This window comes from Prinia subflava, chromosome 10, assembly GCF_021018805.1.
Source record: "Prinia subflava isolate CZ2003 ecotype Zambia chromosome 10, Cam_Psub_1.2, whole genome shotgun sequence".
Classification (NCBI taxonomy): domain Eukaryota; kingdom Metazoa; phylum Chordata; class Aves; order Passeriformes; family Cisticolidae; genus Prinia; species Prinia subflava.
In genome coordinates, this window is record NC_086256.1 from 30862597 (window position 1) to 30885117 (window position 22521).

Here is a 22521-nt window from a genome sequence, read left to right on the forward strand (position 1 = left end):
AATTATACAGACTAATTTAGAGAAGCAAACTGCACCAAACATCTAAACGTGAAGCAGAAAATTAAAGTTTCCAACAGACTTTTCTCACTCCATTTTATTTGACTTTTTTTTCCATTTAAAAACATAATTGACATCTGTTCAACAAGCTTCAGAAGGCAGAATGTTTTAATTAGGACACCACTCCTGCTAGACCAGAAATAACAAGAGCTAAGAAAGCAGAGAAACAAAACTATAAAAAGAACTGGCTTCCCATTTAGCCCAACACAAAACTTTCTCAAACCCTCACAAACAATTTAAAAACTACCATATGTGGAGGATATCAGAAGTTTGCTTCTCCCTCAAGTTCTGCACAGTCCATTCCTGCAATGCACCAGCACACATTGCACCAGTAATATCCAAGACTGACCACATTTAGTCCAGATGTGCAATAATACTACTGAAGCAATGAAAAAAGTATTCATGACCAATGCGGTAAAGGGGGCAATTTGAATCCGATGGGAAATACCATTACAGAAACTCAGTATTCCATTGGTTTTCAATTAATTAAAATTGCTTTTGGTCTGTTTTCCACTGTTGCTATTTATAGTCTGTTTGGAGCACCATTCCACTTTCTTTTCTTTGGCCAAACATCTCTGTGATGGAGATGTACAAAACAGACCTGCCAGGACAGGACCAGAGCCTTATCTTAGGTGATCACAAAAATACAGTCCCCAAACACATTCAGGAAACTGAAATTGTTACTGTCCCTTGTCTAAAGAACCCTATCAGAAAACAATTGCATCTTTAGGTTTGTCATTTAAATTCAGCTGCTTGCCATTAACCTTTCCAATGTGGAGTGCAAGATTTGAAAAGAATTTACATCAGCAAATTATTAAAGTCTGTGACAATTAATAAGCGATAAAGCTCACTGAAGCTAAAAGCACAAGGCGTACTCTGCTTCACTGCAGCATGACAAATGAGATGGCAAATGCAACCACACTATCCAGTGCAGAATTAATCCCAGACAGATTATCAGATACGTGAGAAACAAGAAGTGCAGCCTCACAAGAGGGATGTGGCTATATCTATAACATCAACAAAAAAAGAACAAAAAACCCAAACAAAGAGGTGCTTTAAAAGAAAAAGACAAAGCTGATAACTTCATATAAAAGTAATTTATTTTTTAATAGAATTTATATTTTATATATTGTAGCAATTTTACAATTCATACGTCCATTTTATTCTTGTATCAGTCCTGCACTGGTACTGATCCATACTGATCAGGAAAGCAGATGAACGAGAAGTTGCACCTGAACATGAAATGGGGGAGTAAAAAAGAATTTCCCTGTGATACAGAAGTGAGATTTCAAAGGTAGCTTCCCAAAGAGAACAGCATTTAGGGAAAAGATCAGGAAACAGGCAAGTTATGCCCTTTAACATTTTTCCTTTCCAGCCTCTGCAAAGCTGCATTGATTGCAACATGCAAAAAGAACCAGCTATGTCTCTCAGCTGCTTTAATATTAAGTCCAGTTGGAAGCAATTGCAGTCACTGCTGTTCAGCCCAAACTGCCCAGACAGAAGGGGAAGCCAACAGCTGCACATAACTCATGATTTCTGTCACAGACCTCTGGATCTTGTGCTTCCCTCCCTTTCTAATTCATGCTTTTGAAAGTAGCATTACTGTCAGAGATCTGTTTGAACATCCCAAAGGCACTTGGAAGGCCTCATCAGCCCCCAGGAAGAAAGTAATTACCCAGCACTGCTTTAAGCAGGACTACAGCTGTCACAGCAGTTCCCAGGGATCATGTGGCTAATCTCACATACACAAAAATCCCAACTGGACTCCTAAAATTCATAACTTCACCAAGAGCATTGACAAAAATCACAGCCTTTTTGATGTATAAAAAGATGTAGCTAGCTTTGATAAACAGTTATTTGTTTCTTAGACTGTTATTTGCTTCTGTACTTGTTTCAACTCAATTTTCTTGTTTCTCCTCTCACTCCTTGTTGATGATCACATTTAAAAATATGCAACATTCCTTGTTTAATTGCAACTCCCTAATTTAGTTCTTAGTTCAGCATCTTCCATGGGAGAAGTTTTACTTCAAGTATAGTTGTATCTTTACAACCACACCACACCTGCACAACGTGTTGCTGTAACCCCCTTTTCCACCTCCTGTGATTTATACAACATAATAAAGCAAGAAAACAATTCCATCTAATGAAGATGATGTCAAAGTATTCCCAGAACTATGTCCAGAATGGAAATGCATAATAGGTAGTCTGTGGACAAGGAAAAGAATCAAAACAAAACCCAAAAAAAAGGCAGCAAGCCCACACACTTCCTTTACCTTTCAAATTCTTGCTGCATCAAATTCTCTGTCCACCAGTACATTCTCAAGGACCTAGGGGAAGGTTTTCGTTTTCTGGTTTGGTTTTTCTACTCCCCACCATTAGAGGCATCTGTCTTCAGAAAATGTCCTGAATAGTTCAGCTAATTCAAGCTAATTTACACTGGTTTGTTGCTGTGCATGCCCCTCTAGATTCTCAACATGACTAGCCATATATTTTGCCTTATTTTTTAAGTGAATTTTACCTGTCTGGAAAAATCTGATACTTTATACAATGTTTCAATTTCAAGAGAAACCATTTGTCCCTGCCATCCAGCTTTGAAGATCAGCGCAATTTTATTTGTTATTAAAAATATGTAGCACACAAGAAGGCCTCAGCATGCTAAGATGGTGCAACTGCTGCTTAAATAATAGACAACTAACTCAGTCTTCAAAGCATGAATAGGAGCTGTTAGGCATTATTAATACGATTAATTTTTAATATGCTTAATATTATACACATGTACTATACAGTGACCACACAAATATTTACGTTAATCAAGAAAAGCACAGGGAGTGATCTGCATTTTGTTACAACTATATAATATTTAGCATGACAGAAGTCTTCAAATATTGTAGGTGGGTTTGATGTCTCTGCTTTTAATCAAAGTTGGAGGATTGTGCCAGGCTCAGTTAATGAACCAAGCCAAAAAGGTTTGGAGATACTCTCCAAGTGATCATCTGAGTCTAATGCTTAGACTTGCCCATAGACTGTCATTGAAGACCTAAAATTTGTTAAACCTCCATAACTTCCTTATAGGAATTCTTTCCAGTAATTGATAATGGACTCTTAAAGCTCTTATAAGCAAATTTCTTTTTTTTCCCTCATTCCTACTTAGATTGTAATACTGCCAAAAGTTCTGCTTGTCCTTGGTTTTGACACAGTTTAATCCATATAAGGCGGCCAGACCAACCCGTTTGGAATGAAACTTGTGTTTACCTTCACTTTGAGAAGATTGCAGTGAGTTTGTTCAGCAAGAGGAAGGTGAAGTAGCTCACAGCTGACATTGCCAAAGCCCTAATGGGTACACATCAAACACTTCATTCAGTTCTAACAGCAATAAGTATGAAGATCTGTCACTTGTGTTCTCTTTTAGTAATTTCTTGAAAAGCTGCTGTTATCAGAAGTGCAACTTTTCCCTGCCTTCCCACTGCTGTAGGAAATGTGGCTCTGCATAAGGTTTTTTCAGACACTTCTACATGCTGGAAACTTGCCATCTATGACTCAGAAATGAAGGTATTCATACTGATATATATATATGCAAAAGGGAAAGACTTTTAAGTTCAAACACGAAGGAAGCTCAGTAAGAGTCTGAGTAGTGTTGTGTCTAAATGGCATACATAGAAATTTTCTATAAACACAGACTGAAATCTGCTCCTCCATGAAGTATTTATTCATTTCCTTGACTCTCTGAAGAAATTGAAAAATCATACAGGAAATGGCGAGATCAAAAAGAAATAACACCCCAAACGGATAAGTATATTAAGAGTATTTAGTGCCCATATCTGAAGGGAGGAACTTGGAAGTGAAATTTTCAAAATTCCCATGCAAGTTCCCTAAATGTTTAGGGCCTTCTTTCCATGATCTTTGCCACTTTCATTTGGATCACTTGTCAGCTGAATATTCTGTGGATTTTTCTTCCCGTTATTCCTTGCATGCCAATTGTGCCCATTTCCTCCCCCATGAAGTGCCACTGTATTTCTGACCCAGCTGTTCCAGCCCTTCTCACCTGGCCACTGCCACTGCAAACAGTGGGACCAGAGCTGAATTCCCAGCTCCTCTGAGCACCCATACCACTGGCTGCTCTTCTAAGTGCTCCAATCACCCACTACAAAAAACGTCACATGGGAAAGTATATTTTAGTGCCTGGAATGGAACCTGAATTCCTGGCCTCTCCCCAATCCTATCCATCGATGCCAGAATAAAAAAGGAAGAAAAAAATACCCCAGATCAAAATGACCTGAAAATGAGCCCTCAGATTTTGCTATTGCCTGACTATATACTGGGTACAGAAATTCTGCAATTATGAGTTTGTTTACTACTCAGAACTTCTCCACAAGTGCATGATACCTGGGTTTTTGGAAAAATAACTTCCCACTGAGTCCCTCATTTATTATCAGTAGATATTAGAGCTTTGTAATTTGCTGCCTTGAGGAGATGAAGGTACAGTTTGACAGAGCCAGCAGATCCCTGTACTTACATCTTAGGTTCAGTAGGAAAGCAACAAACAAAATAGGAAGGAAAATGCAATTAATCATCCTTTGAAAGGTCACTTCTCTTACTCCAGTTAGAAGAGACAACACATACAAGAGCACACCGTCTCCCTAGCATTAACAAAGCATACTCCAAAAGGACAGATGCAACCCTGGGGCTTGGCAAGGTGCCTGGAAGCACATTTCTGTCCTGATAGCAGCCTTGGAGGTATTTTCAGAAGTAATCCTTTCTTTCCCAGAGGTTATGTGTCTTCCAGAAAGCACACAGGCTTAGAACTAGTTGATCCTAAAATAATGCCTTTCACTGCCACAATATCCTGGTTATGATTTAAAGAGAGGCATTTAAATATTCTTTTAGAGGGTATATAAAACTCAGTGGTCAGATCTGGCAAAAGTTGTTGCCAACAAACAGTTTTCATCCAAGGAATTCCCACTCCATAGCTTTTTGCATAGTCAATCACTCTTGCATTACTTACAGGAAGCAAGGACAGGATAAAAACCTAGCCAAAATCTGCTTTGTAAAACTAAAAGCATTCTTTATTGGTGTGTCCACACATTGCTGGGATCTCTGCCAGTGGACTTTTCTATATTTGAAATGTTTCACTTCTCTTCTAATGCATCTACAGTCTTGTAAATCTCATTTTTCATTCCTGCATCTATCATGTGCCATTTTTGAGAAGGCTAACCTTTGCTGCACTGTCATCAGAGCTTCCTTTCCTCATGCAGATGTCTGAACAGTGCAGTTTTTCCTCATGAAACTGCGCAGGGGCCCTTGACAGCGTCTCCTGAGAGATGTGCCAATACCACAGGCTGGAGAAGTGACACATTTGACAAAAAACTTCCCAGGAAATAAAGGAGCAAGAAGCAGGTGGCCTCTGGTGCCAGCTGGAATAAGCTGCAATGAGTAAGAGGAGTAGGACTGCTGAGTAAAAATATGTCACTGATAGTTTGCAACACCTCAGAATAAACTGTTTTATACCATGTTCCACGAACATGACCACATAGCTTCAGTGTATCAGTGTGCTGGTGACACGGAGTAACAGTTCAAAGGAACAAAAGCAGAGAACTCAAAGTTTCACATGCTAAGCTGCTGGAAAACTCAGTCACTTAAGCATTGGCAAGTTATCAAACTACTAAAAGGTAATGTATGCTCAAATAAATTGAAAGTGCATAGTGCTGGCTCATCAGTCCAAGAAAGAAAGTGTGACTATTACAAAGCAGATGTCTTGATTAATTTTTTTATGATACACTGGCTCCAAAGCTGTGGTCTATCGAGCAGTAATCCAAGACAGATTCAGGGATTATTATCATCAAACAAAAAAGTTAGCATTTACAACCAGAGTTTTTCTGTAGTCCCCCCCAAAATAATCAGCTTTTTCAAAATCATATGAAATAAACATTGCACTGGCAGCGGCTGAGGCTGTGCTTAGTTTCAGCTGCATGATTTCCAGGGTCCTCCTCTGAAAGGCCCTCAAAAACTTCCCAGCAACTTCCTCCAGCCTCTCCCAACCCCCAGGCTGATGGAAACACCCCCCATTTCATCCATGGTGAGCTCTGTAATTCCCGTGTCAGTGGCAGAAAGATTGGCAGTGGCAGAGAGTGGCAGAGAGATCACCTGTAAGCACGAGCTCTCCAGGTGATCTCATGAGGTGCAATCACTAATAGCAACATTTCATTAAGAAAGTGTTTAAAAATATTGAAAGAGTTTTAATTGAGGCTGAGTGCAGGCTGGGAATGACATCCATCAGTTTTGGTTGCCCACCTGTTTCCAGGAGCCAACCACATGAAATAACAAGCTACGAGTCCATCCTGTGCTCATTCAAAGCCAGAGGTTGATGGCTTAAAGCCCCACAATACACAGCTTTGGGTTATGCCACCAGGAGCTTCCACATCCCAACAAAACCTTGGTGAAATGATGGTTGGATCAGCACCCTCAGCTGCTGTGTGGAAGAAAAAGCCCCAGTTAAATTTGGTTACACACAGTTGAATGGAAGGGAGCTGAGCCAGCCAGGAATCTGTTATTTTAGACAGACCTCTGAAAAATAAATGGAGGACTTTGGGGATTCAAGCCACCTCAGCATCCAGGCAACAGTTTTTAAAGGTAGTTTTCTTTCAACTCTGGAAAACAAATTTCACCACAAGAGCTAAGAAAGCTTCACCAGCAGCAGTGCAGAGATCACTGATTTTTATCAAAACCAAAAAGTGAAATTGCCAGTTTCTTCTTTCAAAAGAAAGCTACTGGCAACTTCTGATAAGGAGAAAACATTAATATAAAGTGCCTGTAGCCAAGGCAACTGAAGGGTTCAGCTGAGCAAAGACTTTCATTTCTGATAAGAATGCAAGCAAGTAATGAAGACATCCATACAAATGTTGCCTTTGGTTTGTGGATATGTTTATGCCAGAGAATTGGAATAACACAGGAAACTAAACTTACTGATCTTGTTTATTAGCAGGGTTAGAGACTAAGGAGGGAAGGAAAAGGCAGGAAAGCTGAAGTTCATCAGGTACATCTCTAACTGCCACATATCTCCACTTGATATTTGCCTGTAGTAAATTGTTCCATTACTTATCATGTGGATCTGCTGAACGGTCTCATGCTAAGCTTCAACTCCTTTATATCATCAAGTCCTCCAAAGAGGGGAAAAGAAGAGCATCATTGCTTCATGGAACCATCACACTCGTTTAGAAGCAACGATCAGATTACAGGTGTAATTGAAATAAATCTATCCTCACAAGTTTAAAGTCCAGGATGCTGAACTAAAAGAATACTCAGCCAGAGGCTTAAATGAGATGTAAAGATTACCCCAGTTATCTCCTCATCATGCACAGCACACCAGGGGGCTGTTCTGACCCTTCTATCAGATATGGGCCAAAGCCCTACCCAAAAGCAACTGAGAGCAAAGTTAGTTAAATCAAGAACAAACTTCACATTTCCAGGCAATCCTACATGAATTACAATACTTGGAACAAACCTCCCCCCCAAAAAAGGTGAAATGGGCAACATGTACTTGCCACTGTAATTGGAATAAGAGAGATTAAAATGTCTACCCACTGTGCAAGTAAAGGATCAAAGTGAACATCATTGCTTCTGGTTCCCAGGAGGGGGGTTTTGCTTTTTTCTTGTTTTGTTTGCTTAAACAAAGTGTTGCTTATTCATTCTCCCATCTTTCAATAGAGCTATGAATGTTCCCAGTCAATGAGGCATGCTTCCTCCCCGGGTACTTGGAAAAGCAGTGCACATTTAGAGAACTCCCTCTGTCACAAACATTTATTCAGTGGTGTCTTCAGAACACCATCCATGTCATCCCTGTCAGGTTTTCTGTTTGCCTTTTTTTTTTTTTTGCCTCTCCTGAAGCCTCGACAGGAGGAGAAAGAGCACTTGCTGTCTGGTGAGACACAACAGGCTTGGGCATACAGAAAAACTTCTTACCAGGGAAAGGAACCAGAGACTGGCAGCTTCTGCATAAGGTGTAAAATAACGTAGGAGTAATAATGTAAAAATCCCACCCCTCTCTATACCAACACTGCATCCTCAGGAAAAACTCTGCTGTGCAAGGTTTTGCCTATTTTTCCCCTGTGAAAGATCCCAGCAGCCCAGCTGCAGCTTGTGGGCCTGAGGCAGACAAAGCCCCCTGAATGAGAGACATCCATCTCACCCTCCTGCCCAGAAGTACCCCAGGAGGAGCAGGAGCTGAGAAAGACAGGACCTGGACTACTCTGCTCAAGCTACAGTATCTTCAGATTAAGACACCAAAGCCACAGTAAAATTGAAATAAGACACGAGTTGGGGTTTTCCCCCACAATCAATTGATTTTGTTTACATTTTAAACCACATTTTCTTTCTAGCTTCTGAAAAGAAAGGCTGAAAAATTATATTTGAAGACATTTTAGAAAGGGAAGATTTATTTGAAAGGGTGAGTGATGCCATTCAGAAAGACAGAAGAGATAAATAGGTTTTGGCCACCTTGACCGAGGACACAGTACTAACAGCCCCTACTGAACTAAATCCTTCCAGATTCCTCTCACATTAAGGATACTTTGTTTTTTGCTGTGAACAAAGAAATTAGAGGCAATTAATTTATGAGAGAACTTTCATACAAATCCACAAATAGAGGACAGAATGGGAATACCAGGCCTGGTCTCCAACAGGAGATTGATAAATCCAGCAACTGGCTTCTCAGTAACCTGGTCCTGCCACATAAAGCTGTACCAAGAGCAGGCCACAGAGATCTTGCGAGAATTAACAGGCAAAAAAATCTCACAAACGCAAAACTTGCTCTAGCTTACCAACATTGCTTTTCTGTCAATGCCAGAAGTACAAAATAATTTGCTGTTTGACTGTTCAAATTTGCTAGCAGATTTATGACCTGGGCCTTAATCCTCTTACTTTTTTGCTCTGTTTTTCTTAACAGATAATATTTTCTGCAATGTAGTGCCAATATATCAAAAACCAGAATTATGCACAACCTTAACTAATGAAACAAGTGCCAAATTATCTCACGGAAGGTTAACAAGAAGGGGTGATTGATTAAGCCCAGCTAGGTTTCTGTGACATAAAACAAATACACAACCTCCTTTTGTATACATTTGCAGTATCAAAAAACATTTATTTTACATGCCCTTTCTATAATTCTTTCCAAGATAATATTTCAGATTAAAGTACAGAAATGTGCTCCAACATTAATTTTCTTCAAGAAAATCTTAGTGAAAAAATTGCAGCATTTTCCTTGGTGATTTTTTACAACTAAAAGCCCTCATACATCTAAATAGCATATCCTGATGCCTTTTAAAACCATATAATCTGTAAAAGGATTTTTAAAGTCTTTCAAAACCTAATTTTTATGCAAGAAAACATGTAGCGTTTTCCCTTTTCCTTCTGCTCTCTCCTTCTTTATGGCTACAAAATGCAAACACTAAACACAAATGCAAACAAAAATGAACACATAACATGGCTTGCTCACATTTCCAGTACACTTTTTGGATAAATACAACGTATTTCAGTGGAAAATGTGACTTACTTGTTGTGATGCACGAATTTGAAGAAAATCAAGCCTGGAAAGCAGAGCTGCAAATACAAGAAACAAAAATATTAATGACATTCCTCCCAAAGGCAGATGCTACTACTGTGCAAAGTAGTTGCAGAAATAACAGATCACACAATAACATAACATTCCCATTGCCTTGTGATGAATTTAGTGGTATCTGTAGCAAACCCATCCTTAAAACAGTCTAAAGAAGATGTTGTATGTTAGACATTATTGCATATAGACTATGATGCAATCAAAATGCTGCAGCTCTTAAGTGAGACTCGTCCAGATTCTGGATTGGATTTTGAAAGCATATTAGATGATAAAAGTGAAGAACCAACATTTTCCCTGCTTTTGTTTCCTTTCTCTTTTTGACAGGGCCCAGGTAAATAGCTTCAAGAACATAAAGCCTTGCACATGTAAGCAGCCAGTGCAGCTCACTAAGTGCTAATGAACAAAGGGACACTTCTGGGAGGTTCCAGAGCCGGTCTGGGCTCAGATCTGGTGTCACTGTATTCTGCTGGCCATTCCTGGGTGCAGGGCACACAGCAAAAGGCTAAAAGCCCTTTCCCCAGAAACATTACAAAGACAAGTCTAAAACAGGCCTGTGTGGTGCTGGGAAATGCTGCTAGTAAGACTCAAAGCATCAGCTTTATAAACTCTGCTGAGCTCAATTAACTAATTAATTAACTTATTAACTATCTTTAATAAGTTACTGAACAGTGAGTACAATCTGTCTCTCTGGTAGCACCTCAGATCCATACATCTGCCCACCAAGTTAATTTCTCAGTGGTTATGGGAAGTATTACAAGTAAAACTTTATTAAAAGAGAACAAAAATGCAGAAAGGAAGCAGAACTAATAAGAGATATCTTTTGCATGCTCTGGTTGGACATACCTTAGCCTTCTGTTGAACCTACAGATTGTACTGAGCCTTAAGTATTGAACCTTAGGGTACTTTGCAAGCAGAAATAAGCTTGACTGGCTCATGGCCAAAGCAGACATAAATTCTTGCCTATGCTAGAAGATGTACAAGTTGTAAAGCAAAAACCAAAGTCAGATTTATGGCCCTGCAGCAGGTCCAGACCCACTGAACTCAAGGGGTCTGTGTAAGGCCCTTTGCCAGTAGCTCAGCACTTTGGCAGAGCCAGGTAGTTTCTGCCTACCACCAGTGCCACTTGTCCAGGCACTGAAATACCCTCACCAACGTCACCTCAGTACTCCTTAGACTTTGCTGCCCTGAACCTCCAATGGGCTGAACTGAGTTCACAAGCTTATTTAAGTTAGCTTCCCTCAGGGCTGAGGGGCATGACATCAACCCAGAATGCAGGAAACAAAAATCAGGTTCTCTTTTTTCTTCTCACCCATCTAAGTTTGAAAATCAGTTGTCTGCTAGGGAAGAGCAGAAGCCTCCCTCCAAATGATTATAATTTTTAAATTACAGGGTTCTCAGGGAAGGCTATGAGGGGTAGGAATAACAGTTCTTTAATAGTGTGTGTAACAAGGCAAACAAACTGTGAAAAACTAAGTTCACTCTCCTGGTAAAATTTAAAACTTTAATAAAGGACAATAGGAGACAAAGATAATAAAGCAAAGTTTTAACAGCCGGATGCTTGGCATGCATCAAGAGCGCATCTGCTGTTTTGGAGACACCCTTTAAGTACCTTTTCTATTGCATATTCATAAATCATTACGCATATTCAAACTTTTCCACAAACTAGTTTACAATAATCCAGGAACTGTTTAGCACAGCCCCTCCTTGGGCCCACCTTTTTAGATCATGTTTCTTGACTGCGGTTTTAGGCAGTTCTTTTTATCACCTCCAGCTTGGGTCTCAGTCCGTGTTATAGACACATATTATAAAGTTGTTTTTTGCAAATATTAAATGCTATATGTATAATATCGGAAGGTTTCGCTGTATTTTTTTTTTTACTTCTGTTACTAATGAAACTTAGAAACAAGTAGTGTGACGAATACGTGGATTCCTTAGGCTGTAGCATGATACTGAAGTAAAGACTGGGGATTTTTTGTAACATCTAAACTGACTGGATCAGAAGGATGGAGAAAATCTCCTGCGTTCCTGAATTATCTCATCCAAATGAATATTACTGACCAAAGCTTCAAGAAAGGAATTTATTGAACCTCTGTTATCAGTATCTTACCCAGGTAAAGATGGTCAAAACCTCCAAGATCAGACAGAATGGAGCCATTTGCAGATGGATCTACCAGATTGAACAGTTGGGGAGAAAGTTAAAACTGAACAAACAAATTCGCACTCAAGAGGCTTGTTTGAATCATGCATGTAAATTTATAAATATGCAACAGGCTGATAATTTTAACAAGTAAGCCTTTTCTTAGCAGGTGTGCTCTTGGCTGAATGCCAAGTCACCCGGCCATATAATATTTTGCTTTTCCGTCTCCTAATTGCCTTTTTGGTTTTTTTAATTAAATGTCTAAATTTTTCTAAGAAGTGAACCTTGTTTTACACAGTCCATATTTTCTTCAGTAGCAGGTACTGATAGTTGGCATATCAGTAGCAGGGTCCTCATCATATGTTCACTAGCTGCTACCCCAACCAAGCAGGCAGTTTAATTACAAGCATAACTATGTATCAGCTATCCTGCTACCATATCTAAGTTTTGTTAATAGCAGAAATAAAAACTATATCCTTACAGCAAAATTATTTTAACATTATGCATACGGCATTAATATTTGCAAAAAGCCAATTTTATAATATATATTTATAACAATAACTATGGCATTAACAACAAAACTCGTGACAGGAACCTCATAACAGCCTTCTCGGCCAAGATGGGAAGGGATAGAAGAGAGGCTTTGCTTCACAAAACCCTGGGGCAGTCTGATCCCAGTGCCTCTGCAGGACTCTGAGGAGCACCAAGCTGGAACAGCAGGGATGAGCAGAAATCCCAAGCTGGTGGATGAGATGTATCAGAAGCTCCGCAGGGGTAGCTGGAATAGCAGTGAGATGCTAAATTTGAAGCATTGAGAAAAGCTAAGGTTATAGTTAACAATAGACGTTGCTGATTTAGCCGAAATGAATAGATAAGCTTTGATGAAATCAGTTAAAAGTTAGAGGATGGTTTAAAGAAACCAGATTTAAGATAAGCTACCCCGGATCTAGTAACTCATTGCTTGTCAACTTTATGAAAAACAGAGAAACTAATCAGTACAACACAAGACAATTGCAAACCTCCCGTTTCCAGAAACTCACTGAAATAGTCCTGGAAAACAGGAAACAAGGAGTTCTACCATCCATCAATCACATCTGCATTGAAAAGGTTGAAAGTTTAGAACGAGGAAGACTTGTTTTACTTCCTCCTTTTGGTGACCACTCCTCACAAAAGGACCCCTGACCTATTTCAGGGAACAAACTGCGCATGCTTAATAGCCTTTGTGTCAATTAGCATGCAAAGAGGAGAAGAGGAGGTGACAAATGACTATGCATTTGTATTTTGTGTATTCAACATTTTTGTAAATAAAAGGCTTTGTAATTACCTGTGATCTTTGCAGTGCGCCTTAGGGAGTTAGAAAGTTTTTTGTCCGTCACAGTTGGATACTGGTATTAGATCAATATTCATATTTTAATAAATCATCACCTATCCATGTTCCTGATGTCAGTTTGTAGGAGGCATTTGGCACTCCAAGCACATCCAGGCTTCCAACACATGGCAGCTTGCATCTGGGAGAAATCCTGATTTGTGTGGCATTTGAGCAGGCCAAAGCCCAGGATCAAGGCCTGTGCCAGGCACATGGCGGTGGGCACAAATGGTGGCCAGTACACAGTAGTTAGTTTCCTAGCAACTTATGGGAAAAAATTCTGTAAGTATAAAAGGAACAAATCTAACCCCCAACATCACCAAAGGGGTTCAAGCCCACACTGCAAGGAACTTCTGAGTGATTATTCAATTGATCACCTCCTTTAGTTGTTTACTTCAATTGTATTTTACTACTCAACGTATTAACCTAAAGTCATGGCACTAGAATTTCATGGAACTCACCTGCAGGTTTTATATCCAGCCTTCTGTACTGTAGGAGCTTCCTGTAGGGATGCTCTAGGCTCAGCTGCTCAGATGATTTGATACAAACATCCTCTTAGTGAATTAGAAAAGCAATTCAGGATAGCTCTCAAATTTTAAAAAGTAATTCAGCATAGCTCTCTGCTATATATTTATGTCAATGCCTTAAATAAACCATTTACATCAAAACTTATGAAATTCGTTCTTTTTCAAATTCACCCCCTCCTACCACACAAAACCTCCTGTAACTTCAGCATCTTTGTACTAACAGCAGTTAATTGCTCAATTAGCAGTTATCAAATCACCTGTTTACCATTTAGGACAGCCCCAAATTGATGGGGAATGAAGACTGTGAGCAGCAGCTGCTGCCAAATGAGCTGTTAAACCCCATCTGCTGTGGGGTAGGAACTGCTACTTTTTCCCAGTTAGGATACCCTTACTCAAACTACCTATAAAGCTTATTTTGGATGTCAGTACATCAACTCAAAATTATTTTTCCTGGTATTTCCTGTCTATGGTGCTCTCCAAAATATACTTTTGTCTAGTTTGAAGAACTGCATTTGGTTTACAAGTACATATCCTTGGTGTATAAAGAAAACATAGTGTTAAACTTTGGTTTGCAAGACCCCATGACATAACAACATACTTTGAATACTAGAGAAACCTGAACCAGCCCTTCCAGTAGGAACCATTAACTTAAAAAGAACTTCCTGCTTGCAGTCTCTCTCTCCAGGAGAAGAGCTCTCTGCTTTTCTTGTAAAGCAGCTGAGCAATTGTGATTTGTAGGGTGCTATTTCAATTTGTAGTGACTTCTCTCTTGATTTGTAATCACTATCAGCAACAGCAAAACAGCGTTAAAGAGCCTGCCAATTAATTCAGCACAAATTTCCAGGAAAGATGGACTGGTGGAAAGCCTTGGCCAAATTCCTTCTCGTTTCAGAGAGAATACAGAGCAGGAGATCAAAATGTGATGATCTGAGCTTGTCCTGGTTTTCTTTATACAAGTTTCCTTTATACAAGTTTCATCAGAGGACAGTCATCACAATTCCTGTCTGGAGAATCCATCAAGTAGCAATGGCTTATACCCTTCACTTCAAGAAAACTGCACCAAACTTCTCCAAAAACCAGCTGCCAAAAGTTAGATTCTTGTCTGTGTTTATAGTTGTATGACCCATATTTGATTATCTCCAACGGGTTTTGGTTTAGAGGCAGGAATCACAACTGCACAAGGTTTTAATCAGATATTTGGTCACCCTGCCCTTTCCTGAATTCCAGCCATTTCCTTGCATGCTCACACACAAAGCTGGAAACTTTTAGGGAGGCAGAGTGAAACATAAACCTCCCCAAGCTAACAACAAGCTGACTAAACCCTCAAGGTACCCTAAGAAATCATTTCAGCGGGAGCAGCCCTTTACCAGAAACTGGAGTTTAGCAGGTAACTGACAATTGTGCACATGATTGAGTCAATTCTGGCTGGTTATAAAGCGATTTTAAAAAGCTGCTGTGATTTTCACATCACACGTGACTGCTACAGTATGTCTTGCCGAATAGTAACATAGTTTTGTCTAAAACTGGTATATTTATTTCCAGTAATAGTAGAGCATCCTCAATATCAGTTTAAGACAGAGGATGGAACAGAAAGCACATCTGATGCCCATGAAAATATTTTCTTTCCAAATCCAATTAGTCTCTAAAATACGCCTTGTTGACTAAATTCTGGCATCAGTCTAAGTAACAGTCTGAACTTACAAGAGAACACGAGATAAGACTAATTTTCATCAATTTTCTGGTTCGGTACATTCAGTTTGTAGTGCAGCTTTTTCAGATTTATTGCAATTTCTGCTCAGCTCAAGAGTGTCCTATGCAAAGGAACAGTCTCACCTACAGTCTGAGCTCTCCAAGCTCATAGAGATTGACAAACAGAATTCTGCATACTTTCTCCTGCTTATCTTGCACTTAGTCTAGTCTTCGATATTTGTAGCATTTTACAGTGTTTGGTGCAATCCACAAATACCGCCCTTATTCCTTAATTTCCCTTTTCACTCACAAAAAGAAGGGAAAATGTTTCTGTTGAGAAAAAAAGAAATTTCTTTGCAAGAGCACACTAAGCTCTACAGCCCTCCTTTTATATGTACAGCTCAAAACTATGCAGCAAACCCTGTCTGTAAGCATAGGCATTATAAAACTAACCAATTCATCCTCAAAGGAACTGCCTGCCAAATTTACTAGTCTAAAACTGGCCTCCCAATTTGTATTTCCCTCTAAACATGCACACACTTGAAAACAAGAAGTTAAGGCACTCTGCAGCCCACATCTTAACCAATATCCTTCCTGATTTTCACAATGTCTCTTTTCTACCTCTTACATTTCACTGCTACCATTCTGCTGTCTGGCAGTTATGTTCTCCAAATAAATTACCACCAAAATTTATCTTTCCCCTATTAGAAGAAGGACCAGTTTGTGTCCTGCTACCTAACTTATTCTTTCAGCTTTTCTTTCCTATTACAGGGATGACTCAGCCGATAATAACACGACTGCTAAAACCTCAGCAATTTTAGTTAATCTTGACCTGATATGCTGCCCATCTTGATAGGGTCTCAGGTGCTGACAGTTGAGTTCTTATCCCTGCAGAGAGCTGAAGGCAGGAACTGCTGTATTCATCCAGAGAATGAGGTCTCTGCTCTTCAGCTGCATATTAAGGACTTTTTTCACAGACTGACAGGACTGCAGCTGTTCCACGTTTTTATCATGAGTTTGCTAGTAAAGCTAGTCACACATGCTAGAGGAAGTCACTCAGACCTTGAATGCATCCTTCTGTGTAAAATTCCTAGTCTCATCCCTATGAACTGAGGATTAAATAAACATTTTGGTTAATAATGTAAAGTATTGATTTTATGCAATGTGACACTTGTCAGATACATTTACCTGGAAATAATGGCCTATGTTTACACCATGATTACCAAGATGAAGCCAGGAAATCACAAACAGGAAAAAGTTGTTATATTTTATGGGTTAAGCAACTCCTCTGACTCATTCTCTGAGAGTTAAAAGAGTAAGCACATTGCTTTTCTGGCTACAGGATTATGGGACTGCAATTAGACAAGCAGAGGGCTATAACAAGATGGAATTAGTTCCTTATAGTCATCAACAATATCTGTGAACAGACTGCATTTCATAGCTCAGTATCTCTACAGCAATGATTATTCATGAGGGCTCTATATTCAGTTCACAGGGAGCAAGGAAATGTTAATAAATATTGGTAGATAAGAGAACCTCTATGAAGACCGTCCAGCAGGGGAGTTGCCCCTCCAGCCTGGGAGCTGCTGCTGCTTTTGAGTCTCTGGACTGTCGAAGTTTTGAAATGGCTTTAAATTGCCAGCCAGCCCTGCTCAGCATGGTGGGGTCATGCCTAAGAGGCTGTTCTTGCCAAAATAACAAAGCCCACTTTGTTTATTATTTTAAATATGCTTTATTTGTCACTAGGTGTACAAGCAGTTCTCCTCCTACACAATGATGAATTGTGATGTTTACTCTCATGAGGACAGAAGAATAATTTCTATTACACCCACCCTTTCCACCCTCCTCCAGAACAGAAGAGCAGCTCCTGTCTCCAAACCATTCTGTCCTTTTCTTGGTTGTTTTGGGGGGTTGGGGATTTAGGCTCAGGGGGTTTTTTATGTGTGGGTTTTGTAGGTTTTGCTAGGGTTTTTTGTTTGGTTTTTTAAAAATCTCTTTCCTTGATGGTCAGTCCCTTGAATCTGATTATTTCTCGTATGTGGATTTTTTGGCTTTTTGGTTTTTTTTAATGCAGTTCAAGTGTGTCAACTTCTCTTGTCTACCTGGCAGTTCTGAATTTTCTGAGCTTATATGAAAGAATTTTCTTCTCTCCAAACTGTCACCATGATGCTCTTCATGTCCAAAAAGCCTTCCCTGGGTTTCAGAAAGGAAGATGTCTCTGGCACTGAGCCTAGAGCTGCATAAAGAAAACAAGCCAATGACTCCTCATAATTCTTCCTTTGCTTCCTCTGTTTACAGATAAACTACACAGATGTTAAGTGTGACTATCTTCAATCTTCTGGTCAACATCATGAATTTCCACAAAAGTGTATTAACTTCCCATCTTAAACAAGTCTCCGAAAATAAACTAAACTAAACAATGCTTTTAGTCTTCAACTTTACTCCAGGATCAGAGGGCTGATCAAAAAACATCTCACTGGAAGAGGGTTTTATAAAGCCTCAATAAAGTCTGGTTACAAGAAGAGATTCAGGACACAGAATGTCTCCTAGAAGTACCACACAATCATAAGGGAAATGGAGAAGCCAAATGTTTTGGCAATGAGAAAACAGATATCTTTTCCTGAGAATTGGAAATCTGGTCCTTGAGGTTGGCTCCTGTTAGAAGGCCCTCCTGGACTCTTGAAGCAGCTTTGCCACTAACATGTAATAATTCTAAGCAGCAAAGCTGTACAGCAAAATAGGTTTGACTGCTAGCAATCCTACACAATGAGAAGAAAACGATACGAAAGAAACAGTGCATTTTTGAATTTTCAGTATCCTGATCACATCCATTTACAGCAAACCAACCAAAACTCCCATGTTTATACCACCAAAGCCAAGCTAAAATACATAATCAGTAGAAACCATATTGTTTACACTCTTGCAGGCACTGAAAACTTTCCTGCATGAATGTCTGCAGGTAGTTGTTGAGACCTTCTGAGGCTGCATTACTAAAATTAAGAAAGCAATAATTCTAGAGGACTGATCATATTCTTGCAACTTTCACACACATCTCTCAAAGCTGGCACTTCCACATAATATTGGGTAGCGAATTTAGTGTCAAGTTGTTCTTTTAACGATGAATTTGTAGTTTAAAAAAAAAACCAGACTAGGAGTTGACCTTATTCCTGTTGCAGCAATTCTCACGTTGCTAGAGTGAGCCTGGAGAAGCAAGAGCACCCTCACTCCCTGGTTAGAGCAGGAATATTTTTCAGGTCAGTCTTAGAATATATTTGGAGAAAAGGAGTTAAAACAACAAACTTGTTATTATTTCTTGCTTCTTTCCCAGTAAACTTGCAAGAAGAAACTTTACTGGAAAAGGAGCTCTGGCAGCCTTCCTTTCTCTGCCATCTTAAATCTACCTGTGATTGATTCTTTAGATACTGCACTGTAAGAGACAGGAACATTTAATTCAAGCAGCCCCAAGAGCCTTTAAATATCATACTGGGAAGTTTGTTTTCCACTTTTTAAATATGCAATTGGATTATTTTAGCATCTTTTTGCAGTGAGACTCCTTATCTCTTCTTGATTTTGGAATGCATGGTATCAAAATAATATTAATGTTCTCCAAAGTACCTTCTAAAAATGTAAGATTTTTTGTGCCTCTTGGAGCTTGTGCCTCTCCTGTTCCTTCCCAAGGACTGCAGGAATCTGAGAACTTCAGAACTAGAACGTTCACCGCACAAGCAGTATTTTTAACAAGCACCCCAGATACAACTGTCATGGGTTTCCACTGGCCAGATGTTGATGCACCCATGAGTGTATGTTTTCTTAGCAACTACTGTGGGATGTGATCAGGAACAGAGCAGAGCAGGCTCAAAACTTGAAAACAGAAGACAAAACTTTATTACATTACATAACAACAGAAACAGGAAGGAAAAAACACCACCTTAAACACACACACACACAAAAAAACCCAGAAATGAAAACTTCCCAGAGCATTTCTTCTCCTCTTCCCAATTTCCACCCCTCACACGTTACCCTCCATGGCACCAAAACCTTGGGTTTTAAATCAAACAATCACCACTCAAAACACTAATCTTCAATTCAGCAAGGGAGAGAGGAGTCTTTCTCACACCACAGACTGCTCCTCAGAAAAACACAGGTCCACCCTTTATGTGTGTTTGTGTCACTCGTGGCACCACCTGGCTGCCGTGGTGACACTCTCTTCTCCATGTCCGGTGCTCCCACCACTGTCCATGGGCCAAAGCTGCATACAGGGCTCTTTTTAAGGATGCCTGCATGCCGAGCTCTCCCCATTTTTCCCCTGGGGCTGAGGGTTTCTTCTCTGAGGGCAGAGGGCACCACCACACCCTCTTCCTCTCTTCTCTATTCGCTCCACTGCAGCAAGTCGAGCCGGCCACATCCACCCCAAAATGCAGTTTGTGTTCAAAAGAGACTCAAGTTCAGTCTATGGCTAACATTATGCAAGAAAAGTTCAGCCCAAAGAGCTACTCTTCTTCATCCCTGGAATCCCATCTGGGATTCTTTTCATCTTCTTTTATCCTCTCGGTCCCAAGCTGTTTCTCTCTCTCTTCTGAAGCCAATAGCCCTGAGAATCAATGTCTGGGAAAAGTTTCTTTCTGCCTCAGAAAGAGTTAACAGTTTTTGGCTCCCGGCAGGGCTGCAGGCTCAGGCACTCCCAGGCTCTGCAACTCCCACGCGGCTGGGCACTTTCTCCCAGAGACGTGGGGGGGGGAGGGGGGAGACGGAAGGCACCTCTACAGTTTTCCACCCCTCCATCCTGGATGGGGCAGCTCAGCTCCAGTCCTGTCCAGTCTCTTCCCCCCCCAGGGCCCAGCTTACTTCAGTTTGGCTGCGTGGTTCTCCTTAGCCCGGCCACGTGGCTCCCCTCCCCACCCAGCCTAAAGCTGAGCAGGGGAGAGGAGATGTTTCCCTGATGAAACCGGAACCCAAAAGAGGCAGACCTTCTGAGAGTCCTTGCTTTTAACTCCTTGTGTCCTCAGAGGCGTGTCCAACCCCTCAGTGGCCACTAAAAATGCCAACATTCAAACCTGACTATTGATTGGTTTGCCCACAACTCCCTGAAAAATTCACCTCCCCCACAAACCGAGACAACAACTTGCTGTGCCCTGTGTATAATAAACATTATAATAAACCAGCACTAAAACGAAGCCACTGCCCCTGCAGCCTGACCACAGCAGGACCCATGACAAGCTCAAACCCTGCTGTTGAAGCCCCTGCTTTATGAAATGTACCTGCAATCCTGTCTGTAGTACTCAGCCCATATAACATGCACACAAAAACATTCCTTTCTTATTGGACCCTGTTAGCCAAGCCTTTGGGACATGTCAAGTGCTTCAATAATATCTACAGCCCCTGTCCCCAGCTCCATCTCTCAATAAAACACAGCTGAGACCGCCACCACCACCTGCTCTGGCAGCTTTGCTGGCCAGCCAAGATCCATCTAAGCAGTGCTGTCACCTGTCTGTGCTGAGCCCTCTGCTCAGCCCCAGCTGAGGCTGACAGCTGCTCTTGGAACATCTGTAGAGGCTGCACTGCACTGGGACTCCTGCCACAGCACTTCACAGGTGTTGTTTTATTCCCAAGAGTAGTTTGTATTCTTGGGGGGAAAAAAATCAATAAATAGAACATATAAATCAGAAACACAGGCATATTTTTATTTGAAGGTTAAAACTTGGCCATCTCTCAAGTTCTCGTCTCTGAACTGTGCCAAGTGTATTTTAATGGTGCACATAATGAAAAGAAAAAAGAGTATTTGATGTCATCTGCATCCATGATGAAACCTGTTGATCAGAAATATGGAAATGCTGGTGTTTTCTGCTTGTAAATGAAAGAAAGAATAACTGGCTTCTCCAATGCCTGTCAGTTCAGGGCTAAAAGGGAATGTTTCACAGGGCAGGGAAGATTTTGAAATGTTTTCCTTAATCTAGCTTCTGTGTTGGATTTTTTCTTTTAATAATCACAGAGTCCCAAGGAAAACAAGGGGAAAAGTCATGATTCCAGATGCAGACTAAATATTGTGCCATGGGCCCACCTCTGATCTTTCAACCCAATCCTGTTTTTCACTGTTACAATACACACTTCTGAAAGCTGGCTTCAATCTTATTGCATTGATTATCAGCAAAAAGGAGAAGTCACTTGATCAACAAAATACCTATTTTTCCTTCTAAACATCTGCCTCTCAGAGTATCATTTGTAGGTGTCCCAGACTCCAGGTAAGGAATTTGCACAGAAGTAATCTCCGTATTTTTTAGGGTATAATGTCATCCAGCAAAGGCAGTGCAGGACATAAAAATGCACTGACAGGAGCTTTATCCTGAACCCTCTTCCTATTATTCCTCTCAGGTCGGATCCAGTGACTGGGAAAGGGACAAAAGCACCACTTTGGGACTGGAATAGCCAGCTGGATCACACCCAGAGGCTACATGCATGTCAGACCCAGAGCAGCAAGACCACCCCCTGCAGAAGCAAATCACCATTTGGTGTGTTTAGCTGTCAGGTGAAAGCCCAGCCCTCCCCATTCCTTTTTGGGATGCACAGGGAGTAAGGCTGAGGGACAGCTGGCCTCCTCCAGCAGGAACATCTGGGAGTTATAGAGGCTGAAATGGCTCATGTTTAAAGTCACTAATGGTTGTTCCACCCCATAATACAAACACGGTTCTGTAAACATTTTTTTTCCTCTTTTGCAAGACTTAATTGTCAAGCAATAGGCCCATTTTTCTTCTCCCTTCTTTCCTTATTAGTACAGTAGTTTTCATATGGAAAAAATAAAGATGAATCCAAACTTCCCACCCTCAGGATAAATTAGTTCTTACACTGTGCTAAACAAACATAAATACCTTGGTTTTTTCTCCTTGAGGTAAAATCTTGCCTTGCCTTTCAGGAAGGGCAAGTCCATGGCTGGCGTTTCTTCCTATCTTTTCCCTGGAATATGACTTGTAGAGCTCAGCCTTTTCATTGTCTCGTACTTTGCAAAGTTTTGACATCCATGATACAAAGATATAAATTACCAAGCATGAAATAAATCTCTCTGATGGAGAACCTGTACACCTTGGAGCCAAAAAAAGTTACAAATATTATAACTGAAATAAGGAACTGTTTCCCAGTGAAGAGG

The 22521-nt window shown here is 40.4% G+C and overlaps 1 long non-coding RNA gene across 2 annotated transcripts in view; it reads right to left on the reverse strand.

The window, feature by feature from the left end:
* The window catches only part of LOC134555293 (uncharacterized), a 120180-nt gene that overhangs the window by 84152 nt on the left and 13507 nt on the right, over window positions 1-22521 (reverse strand). The window contains exons 1-3 of one of the 2 annotated variants that reach the window (XR_010081397.1): window positions 16216-16353; window positions 13629-13692; window positions 9602-9648 (exon numbers count right to left, since the gene is read on the reverse strand). This is a non-coding gene — a long non-coding RNA (uncharacterized LOC134555293). Of the gene's footprint in view, window positions 1-9601; window positions 9649-13628; window positions 13693-16215; window positions 16354-22521 lie in introns of those variants that run through there. The other variant, XR_010081396.1, reaches the window with a different exon arrangement.